Source organism: Macaca fascicularis, chromosome 6, assembly GCF_037993035.2.
Source record: "Macaca fascicularis isolate 582-1 chromosome 6, T2T-MFA8v1.1".
Lineage (NCBI taxonomy): Eukaryota > Metazoa > Chordata > Mammalia > Primates > Cercopithecidae > Macaca > Macaca fascicularis.
This window is the reverse complement of record NC_088380.1, coordinates 156,572,059-156,582,979: the sequence shown is the minus strand read 5'-3', so window position 1 is coordinate 156,582,979 and position 10,921 is coordinate 156,572,059. Positions and strand designations below refer to the sequence as shown.

General features: G+C 42.9%; 1 non-coding gene across 1 annotated transcript; it reads left to right on the top strand.

Moving 5' to 3' along the window:
* The first annotated feature begins 8,585 nt into the window (after positions 1 to 8,585).
* LOC123574329 (small nucleolar RNA U3) lies at positions 8,586 to 8,800 on the top strand. The gene has a single exon (XR_006699202.1). It is a non-coding gene; the product is annotated as a small nucleolar RNA U3 (small nucleolar RNA).
* The last annotated feature ends 2,121 nt before the right edge of the window (positions 8,801 to 10,921 follow it).

Below are 10,921 nucleotides of genomic sequence, written 5' to 3'. Positions count from 1 at the left end.
AGAAAAAGCATTTGACAAAATTCAACACTTCTTCATAATAATAATAATAAAAAACTCAACAAAATAGGCATAGAAGGGAATATCCTTAACCTAATAGAGGGCATCTATAAAAAACCCACAGCTAAATCACACTCAGTGGTGAAAGACCAACTGCTTCCCCCAAGACCAGGAACAAGATGAGGATATCTATTCCCCCTATTTATATTCAACATTGTACTTGAGGTTCCTGCCAGGGCAATTAGGCAAGAAAACAAAATAAAAGGCACCCAGAATGGAAAGGAAGAGATAAAGCTACCTCTACTTAATTCACGTTTCTGACCAATATCTCCTTGTCATGGTGGACACAAATTAATTCATTACAGCACACTTACTAATTGCCTTAAGAGATGCCAAGTTTTGCACTGCGGACATAGAGATGAACCAACCAGTTGTGTGGCCTGCCCTTAAGCAGCTTCTAGACAGCTTGGGGAGATGAGACCAGCCAACATCTGTAAAATAAGGTGGAAAGTGACCAGAGTTATGTGCGAGCACAGATGAAGAGAGTCTATTGGAGCTCAGAGGAAAGTTGAGGGGGTCACATCTAGCTGGGGCTAGATCAAGGGAGCCTTCTAGAGTTGGAGCATCAGGGCTGGGCTTTAAATGTTGGAGAAGATTTCATTAAGTTAACAGCATAACAAGAGCAAGGTTGCTCTTCCTAAAGGCCCACAGCCTATTCAAGCACCAGGAACCCCAGAGTAGCTGCAGTGGGTAGTGAGTGAGGGAGAGCTGGGAGATGGTCTGCACAGGTGAACTGAAACCTAGAATATCACACTAAGAGCTGAGGCTTCAGGCTGGACTGAGGAAGCCTTGGACGGTGTTTGAGCACAGAGGAGACCTGGGCAGACACCATTAGGATAGGCAGAGTCCTATGCTTCCTTCAAAAACTTGCTAGATGATAACATCTTCTAGAAAGCTTGATAAAATGGAGATCCCAGGCTCGGGTACAGGAAATGTCGATTGAGTCATTCTGGGAAGTGGTGTTGAGTGGCTGGGTGATGATAGCAGAGGCACAAGTCTGGTTTTGATCTGTGTTTCTCATATCAGGGCTGACCAAGCCTCACCTCATTCAGTCTAAGTCCTCTGTCAACTATGCGTGAAAACTTACGTCCTTCTGCTGTGTCGGGGGAGGAGTGGGAGATAAACAGAGCACAGGGATATTTCTGTGGTGTGATGCATGGGAGAGTCAATGGAGAAATGGCTCCTACCCTTGGTGACCCTCACCCCAGTGAACCCAGCCCAACACTCATGAGACTGTGGCCATTCCCCCTCTCCCTCGAGCCTTGTGGGTGCTGGAAAGAGGTGGCCTGGCCAACTGGGATGAACTTTGGCTTAGTGTTATCACTTTTCCTGAGAAACCCAAAGTGGCCAAGCAATTCAAAGGTCTTTTATGACCAGGAGAACAAAAGTCAGTCCCAGCCATTAGCTATTGATTACTCTTTGCCACACCTTGAGCAAGATCTTTGACCAGATTTTACAGAGAGTGAAACTGAGGTCTCAGGGTTATTCCAACAGGCAGCTGTATGATGCCAAGATGTCTTATCAAACTTTTAGGTGGGTGTGTTCTGAGAGAGAAGCCATCAGAATTCACATCCACTAAAGTTGTGTGTGCTGGAGTCAGGGAGAGAGACTCAGTGTCCTGTACTCAGAAGACAGAGTTACAGAAGACAGAGACACTTCCTCTCCTGGCAGAAGTGTCGATGACAATCTATATCAAGAACTTTAGAAAGGCCTGGGACCAGTAGCCATGGCTCTCACCTGTAATCCCAGCACTTTGGGAGGGCAAGGTGTGGGGACCACTAGAGACCACCCTGGAGACCTTAGTGAGACCATCTGTCTACAAAAAAATAACATAAAAATAAAAAAGGCTGGGTGTGGTGGCTCATGCCTATAATCCCAGCACTTTGGGGGGCTGAGGTAGGCAGACCACTTGAGGTCAGGAGTTCGAGACCAGCCTGGCCAACATGGTGAAACCCCACCTCTACTAAAAACACAAAATCAGCTGGGTGCGGTGGCAGGTGCCTGTAGTCCCAGCTACTCAGGAGGCTGAGGCAGGAGAATCACTTGAACCCAGGAGGCGGAGGCTGTAGTGAGCTGAGATCGCACCATTGCACTCCAGCCTAGGTGACAGAGGAAGACTGTCTTAAACAAAAAAAAAAAAAGAAAGAAAGAAAGAAAAGAAAAAAAGATCTATACCCTTTGGTTCGGCAACTCCATGTCCAGGAATCTCTGAAAAGAAATTAATCCTCCCTGTGGATGAGGCTCTAGATACAGAGGTGTTCAACGTAGGATTATTCACACTAGCTGAAAAGCAAAATTCAACTTCGTCCATGCTAGCAATAGATGAATTGCTAATATTTGTTGAATCTGGCTGTTGGCAAAGCATTTTCCCTGCACTATCTCATTAAATCCTTACAGGAGCTCAGTAGGATAGATACTGATATTGTCCTCATTTTGCAGATAAGAAAACTGGGGCACAGAGAGGTTAACATACCCCAAATTACAGAGCTAGTAGCACATCAGAGCCAGCACTTAATAGCAGCATAAAAAAAAAAAAAAAAAAAAAGCTTATAGTTGGGCATGGTGGCTCACACCTGTAATCCCAGCACTTTGGGACGCTGAAGTGGGCAGATCACTTGAGGTCAGGAGTTCGGGACCAGCCTGAGAAACAGGTCAGGAGTTCGGGACCAGCCTGAGCAACATGGCAAAACCCTGTCTCTACAAAAAAGTACAAAAATTCACTGGGTGTGGTGGCATGCACCTGTGGTTCCAGCTACTCAGGAGGCTGAGGTGGGAGGATCACCTGAGCCTGGGAGGAAGAGGTTGCAGTGAGCAGAAATCATGCAATCCAGCCTGGGCAATGGAAGTGAATCCTGTCTCAGAAAAGAAAAAAAAAAAAAGCTTCTGTTGATGATATTAAGCAATAATATCAAAAATGACTCTGATATTTATTTTTAAAGACTTCAAAGAAATACTCCAAACTACTAGAGATCCTCTCAAGGTACTGGGTGTATGAGTGTTTTGTGACATTTTTGGTAGCAGAGAAGGAGGGTGTGTTTCTACTTTTTGCTACTTTTCACAGTGATAAATTTTCATAATTTAGGGGAGAAAATGAACTTATGATGTTTATAAAAGCACAAATTAAAAATAAGATGGTTCTTAAACGGTTATATTTCAGGTAATAGGGTAGCTATTGGGGACAGTAAGAACCTTGGTAGAACTGTCCCCGCAGACCTTGGAAATGTTTCTGACTGGCCCACTTTAATCGGACTTAGTGTCACCTCAGACGTGTGCGGGGAGAGCAGAGCAGAGAAGCCAGGACAGGGAAAGGCTCAGTAAACGAGCCTCAGGAGAAAAGCTCCAAACCCTTAGTCCTACATCATGTGAGTGGCCCCGGGGGGAGGGGGGTTTCCAATGGCATGTCTGGGCCCAAGGCAGATGGGAGAGCGTGTGTCTCCCTCTTTCCTCTGCAGAGCGGAGATGGGCAGATGAACATCAACGTCCCTCCAATGGTGGCCACACCAGTGGGGACAGGGAGGGTAGTCCAGGGGCTGGCCCACTTCTCAATTTCCATCAGGTTCCCCGAGCACCTGCTGCCCACTTCTTGAAAATGGACAAGTAATGTTTGTTCCAACTAACGTAAAAGCATGAAGAAAAAATTCTTTTAAAACTTTATTTGTCTACCATAGGCTATCAAAGTTTGCTTACAGGGCAAACATAGCTTCAAAACAGCCCCCATGCCCCTCCTGGAAAAATATCCAGAAGCACCCTGCCCCCCATCCCGTCCTAGTTCTCCACAGGGAGTCCTGAGGGTTGGTGGCTTGGCAGGCTGTGCAGGCCATGTGAGGACAGCAGGACTGGCAGAGCCTAGGGTCTGGGCCAAGGAGGCTGCAGAGATCAGGGCCAGAGGCGAAGGGTCCAGGGCTCTACAGAGGTCAAGGTCAGGCCAACGCTGCTTTACCAGCTGCCTAAAACCCATGGCTTTGTGTTTAAAGACTCAGCTAATTACAGACCTTTTCCAACATGAAATAATAGATAGCACTGTAGAAAATTTAGGGGGAAGGAAACCAACGGAGAAGTTTTTCTAAAAAAAGACCATTTTTTCTGATACCTTTATTTCATTTAAAAATACATTTAATTATAAATGTATTTTCCTTTCGAAAGCAAACTGTAAGGGGAATGTTCTGTTTTTGCTTTAAACATTTCTGTCTTACTTAAATGTGTTAAGTAATATCTGCCTTTTATACCATGTTAAATAATGTCTGTTGTTGTAAAAATTTGGTAAATACAAAAATAGGGCAGAAACCAAAAAAAGGATTATATTTTACCTAAATATCTTTATGTTTTGGAAATTTTGTTTTTGTGACATAAAGCAAGTGCTCAGGGGGAGAAAATGTCTGTCTTTGAAAATATATACATACAACTGGGCACAGCGGCTCACGCCTGTAATACCAGCACTTTGGGAGGCTGAGGTGGGCAGACTGCTTGAGCTCAGGAGTCAGAGACCAGCCTGGGCAACATGGCGAAACCCCATCGTCACTAAAAATACAAAAATTAGCCTGGTGCGGTGGCATGCACCTGTAATCCCATCTACTCTGGAGGCTGAGGCAGGAGATTTGCTTGAACCTGGGAGGTGGAGGTTGCAGTGAGCCAAGATTGTGCCACTGCGCTCCAGCCTGGGCAACAGAGGGGACTCCATCTTAAAAAAAAAAAAAAAAAGTATATACGTACCACCAAATACAAAAGATACAGAGATGGGTCGATGGGTATTTACAGTGAAATGTCTGTTTCCTTCCCTTTCTCTCCTGTCTAATCACCCAGTTGCCCTCCCTGGGGAAAACCATTCTTGTTATTTTTCAGCCATTTTGGTAGAGGGTATCTTTACATTTGCAAATGTATATGCATACACACTTTTTGGGAGGTAGAGACAGGATCCTGTTCTATCACCCAGGCTGGAGTGCAGTGGCATGATCATGGCTTACTGCAGCCTAGACCTCCTGGGTTCAAATGATCCTCCTGCCTCTTCCCCGCAAGTAGCTAGGACTACAGGTATGCACCACCACACTCGGCTAGTTTTTTATTTTTATTTTTTGTAGAGGCAGAGTCTTGCTGTGTAGCCCAGGCTAGTGTAGAACTCCTAGCCTCAAGCAATCCTCTTTCCTTGACCTCTCAAAGTGTTAAGATTACAGGCGTGAGCCACCAAGCCTGGCCAGCATGCACTCTTTAGTAATTATGACTGTATGTGCAGGAGCATGTGTGTGTGTATGTGTTTGAGTGTATCATTACACTAATTGTCACACTCTGTCCTAAATCTTGCTCTTTATACAATATATCTTAGGGATCTTCCCATAGGATATGTAAAGAGTTCTGTTGGTTGCTGACCTCGATCCTATTAACCTAAAACGTCCTTCTTGGTGTCTAACCAGAAACCCATGCAACCCCCAGCCTGACATTAGCAAGGCCTGCACCTCCAAAGTAATGAGAGACATGAGGGAGTTGCGGGGGTGGGTTCAAGGACTCCCTGTTTTTCTTCTTTCTGCTCCCTCCTTCCCTCCCCTTCCTTCCCTCCCGTTCCTTCCTTCCCCTCCCTCCCTCCCTCTTTCCTTCCTTTCTTCCTTCTTTCCTTCCTTCCTTCCTTCCGTCTTTTCTTCCTCCCCTCCCTCTTGCTTCTTGCCTTCTAGAATGAAAACAGTTCACTATGGTTTTTATTCACTCTGATTATTAATGCAAAACATGCTTCTCATAAAGTATTCAAATAGTATAAAAAGAAAAATAGGAGAGTGAAAGTTACTCCTACTGTTACCCAGAAATAATCACTGTTGACATTTTATTGTTCATCCTTCCAATTGTTTTTCTGGAATACCCACACCAATTTTTCACCATTTTAACCATTTTGAAGTATACAGTTCAGTGGCATTTAGTGCATTCTCAATGCTGAATAACCATTAGCACTATATATTTTCAGAATAATTTCATCACCCCAGAAGGAAATCCCATATCCACGGAAGAGTCACTCTCCATTCCCCTCTCCTGACAGCCCCTGGCAACCATGAATCTGCTTCCTAGCTCCATGGATCTGCATATGCTGGATATTTCACATCAGTGGAACCATACAATATGTGATCTTTTGTGTCTCACTTCTTTCACTCAGCATATTTTTTTTGTTGTTTTTTTGTTTTTTTATGGAGACAGAGTCTCGCTCTGTTGCCCAGGCTGGAGTGCAGTGGCATGATCTAGGCTCACTGCAACCCCCGCCTCCCGGGTTCAAATGAATTATCCTGCCTCAGCCTCCTGAGTAGCTGGGACTACAGGCATGTGCCACCAAATCCGGCTAATTTTCGTATTTTTAGTAGAGGTGGGGTTTCACCATGTCAGCAAGGCTGGTCTCCAACTCCTGGCCTCAAGCAATCCTCTCACCTTGGCCTCCCAAAGTGCTGAGATTATAGGCATGAGCCAATGTGCTCAGCCAGGCATAATGTTTTCAAGGTTTTTAAAAATGTTTTTTCTTTTTCTCTTTTTTATTTTAGAGACAGGGTCTCTCTTTGTCACTCAAGCTGGAGTACAGTGAAATGATCATACATCACTGCAGCCTTAACCTCTTTGGCTTAGGTGATCCTCCCACCTCAGCCTCCAAAATATCTGGGACTACAGGTGTAAACCCAACTAATTAAAAAAAATTGTAAAGACAAAGTCTCACTATGTTGCCCAGGTTGGTCTTGAGCTCTTGGCCTCAAGTGATTCACCCCCCTCAGCCTCCCAAAGTGTTGGGATTATAGGTGTGAGCCACCAGGTCCAGTCTGTTTTCAAGGTTCATCCATGCTGTAGCATGCATCAGTACTTCATTCCTTTTCATAGCCAAGTAACACTCCATTGCATGGATATGCTATATATTGTTTATCTCTTCACCAGTTGAGGGACATTTGGGCTATTTCCACCTTTGTCTGTTGTGAATAGTGCTGCTATGAACATATAAGTTTTTATTTGAATACCTGTTTTCAGTTCTTTTGACTACATACTTAAGAGTGGGACTACTACATCAAAGGGTCATTCTATCTTTAACTTATCGAAGAAATACCAAAGCGATTTCCACAGTGGCTACATTTCCACCAGCAATGTGTGAGGTTTCCAATTTCTCTACATTCATACCCAAACCTGTCATTTTCCTTCTGTTTGTTTTGTTTTGTTTTATTATAACCAACCTAGTGGGTATGAAATGCTATCTCACAACTACATTTTTGTGGTTTCGAATTGCATTTCCCTAATGACTAATGATGTTAAACATCTTTTCACGTGCTTGTTGACCATTTGTATATCTTCCTTGGAGAGATATCTTTTCAAGGCCTTTGGCTTTTTTTTTTTTTTTTTTTTTTTTTTTTTTTACACTTAGGGGGTACATGTGCAGGTTTGTTACATGGGTATATTGTGTGATGCTGAAGTTTGGGTTTCTATTGATCCCATCATCCAAATAGTGAACACAGTACCCAATAGGTAGTTTTTTAACCCTTGCCCTCCCACCCCTCCTCCCTGCTTTTGGAGCCCCCAGTGTCTATTGTTCCCATCTTTGTGTCCGTGCGTACCCCATGTTTAGCTCCCACTTACAAGTGAGAACATGAAGCATTTGGTTTTCTGTTTCTGTGTTAATTTACTTAGGATAATGGCCTTCAGCTGCATCCATGTTGCTGCAAAGGACATGATTTTGTTCTTTTTCATGCCTTTGTCCATTTTAAAAATTGAGTAGTTTGTGTTTTTCTTGTTGAGTTGTACAAGTTCCTTCTATATTCTGGATACAAGATTCTTATCAGATATATGATTTGCAAATATATTCTTCCATTCCGTGGGTTTCCTTTTGCATTCTTGGTAACGTTCTTTCATGCACAAAAGTTTTTTATTTTGATGAAGTCCAACTTATCTATTTTTCATTTGTTCCTTTTGTTTTTGGTCTAAGAAACTGTTGCCAAACCCAAGGTTATAAAGCTGTTCTTTTCTTAGACTTTTATAGCTTTAGCTCTTATATTTAGGATTTTATTCATTTTGAGTTAATTTTTGTACATAGTGTGTGGTAAGGTGCAACTTCATTCTTTTGCATGTGGATATTCAGTTGGCCTGGCACCATTTGTTGAAGAAACCCTTCTTTTCCCTCATTGAATGGTCTTGGCACTCTCGTTGAAAATCAATTGACCATAGTTACATAGGTTTATTTATTAACTATGTGACCACAGTTACATAGTTACATAGTTACATAGGATTGTCAATTCTATTCCATTGATCTATATGCATGACTATCCTTATGCCGGTAGCATACGATTTTGATTACTGTAGCTTTGTAGTAAGTTTTGAAATTGGAAAATGTGAGTCTTAACACCTTGTTCTTCTTTTTGCAAGATTGTTTTGACTATTTGGGATCCCTTGCAATTCTATATACATTTCAGAGTCAGTTTTTCTACTTCAGCAAAATGGAATTTGTGGGATTTGGGGACTTTGATAGGGATTGCATTGAATCTGCATATTGCTTTGGGGAATATTGTTGTCTTAACAAAATCAAGTCTTCTAAGACTCTACTTTCAGGGCTCATTTCTATCATGCAATACTAGAGAAGTTTCTCTGAATGTTCAGAGCACTGGAAACCAAACGGAGGAGGCAGGCATTCTTTCCGGAGCATGTAGCCAGCTCATAGTGTTGTTTCATTGCAGCTGCCGCTTGCCATTGATGATCCTTCTTCTCTTCCTTAAGGGGAGTAAGAAGGAGAGGACACAGTCTTAGTGGTTCCCATAAAAATAAACACATTAATCACAGAAATTAAAATTGAATTTAAAAAGTGAGTCTTCTAACCCATAAGCAAAGAATGTCTGTATATTTAGGTCTTCTTTCATCTCTTTTAGCAGTGTTTTAAAGTTTCCGTAAACAAGTCTTGCTCCTTCTTGGGTAAATTTATTCTTACGTACTCTGCTCTTTTTGGTGCTGTCCCACACAATTTTTTGAACCAATTTTTTAAAACTTATCATATCATGAACGTCTTTCCAGGTTAATGGTATAAAAGGCAAAAATTATTTTATGGCACTTTATAGATATACTGCAATTTTTTATTTTTTATTTGAGATAGGGTCTTACTATGTTGCCCAGGCTGAACTCCAATTCCTGGGCTCAAGGGATCTTTCTGCCATATCCGGGACTATAGACATGTGCTACCAGTCCAGCTATACTACAATTTGCTTCAACAATCCCTTATTATTGACTATCTTGGTTATTTCAAATTTTTAATTGTTATAAATAAGGATTCAGTGAGTTTCTTTACAATGTACGTCTTTGTACACTTATCCAATTATTTCCTTTGGATAAGCTCCCAGAAATGAACGTATTAGGTCAAAGGAGAGGAATACTTGCAAAGCTTTGATGAATGTTGCCAAATTTTCCTCCAAAAATATCAGACCAACACCCACTCTGAGTAGCAGTGGATGGGGCTCTCTTCCTCGCGCAGGATCCAAGTTGCTTTTACCCAATGTCACTTCCAGAAGGAGAAAACAGGAGCCCTGACATGCTCCTTCACTGGGCAGAAACTTTGAACAAGACGGTGACCGTCCCAATCAATAGAGATATCTTCCTCTTAGGCCTAAAAGGGCCCTTTATTGGAATTTTTATTGCAAAGACAAATTGTCTGGATTTTTTTTTTTTTTGGTCTTTATTTGTCTTTTTCTCCCTCTAGTCTGCAAGCTGCATGTGGCCAAAGACTATATCTGGCTTGTTCACTGTGTATGTCGAATGTCTTGTAAAGTGCCTGGCATAAGAAAGTTCTCAGAGGATGTAAGTTATCTTTAAGCTGAGGGACAAGACAGCTTACAAGCTAAAATTCCATGAGGGAAGAAATAGCATCTATCCTTCCCTTTTGTGTCTCCAGTGCTAGTACAGTCTCTGGCACACAGTAGGCTCAGTAAGTATTTGTTGAATGAATAAATGAAAGTGACTGACTCCAGAAAGTCAATGGTGGTAGCAGGTCTGAAGACTCCTAGTTCAGTGCTCTTTCTGCCTACTGCACACTCTTTCTCACTTTTATTCTAACGTTTGCACTGCATTTCTGTGCTTATGGTCCCTTGGTTTCTCTGCTTCAGCAAAACAGCCATATATATGCGGCCAAACAGAGACGCACAGGAGATTACCTGGCAGCAGCTCCAAGACCCGGCTAACACCCTCAAGCGATTTTCCAATGGCGAGGACCAGGAGGGGAATTTCCCCATGCATGCCCAGCTCTGGCGCATCTGTGCCCCCTTGACTTGGATGCTATTTTGTGGGCTGGAGTCAGCATGAAAGCTATTTTTGACTAAGTGGCTACCTAATCTTACATAACCCTGAGCGATTCAGGCCAAGGTCATTCAGCTTAGTGCATGAAAGACACTTCGCAGACCAGTGATTCCCCTTCCCCAGAGTCCCTCCAGAGAAGCAGAGCTGGGAAAGTTGTTTCCATGATCATGGCTCTGGGCCTCCACAGCAAAGCCCAGCTAGGACTTTGTGAGCACAGCCCTGCCTCTGCAACTTCTAAAAGAATTCCCCAAGTGTCTCATTCCCCAATATCCCTGAAACAAGGGTGGAATATGAACCCAGGAAGCAGGGAGTGTGGACACCTACCTCTGCCACACACACACACCCAGTCCTGCTTCCTTCTTTAATGTGGAGACGCAGGAGCTGAAGATACTTGAGAGGGCCCGTACATGAAGAAGACATGTGTCTCTCCTATGAAAGAAGTGATAAGCCCACATTTTCATCTCAATTTTGTTTTATTGGAAAGGAGATAGAATAGCATTCAAGGCCCTCTGGACTCTAATCTCAAATGCCCTTCCTATTTCATCAGCAAGCCCTTAGTCAAAAGCCTGACATATGCTAGATGTTCACTACC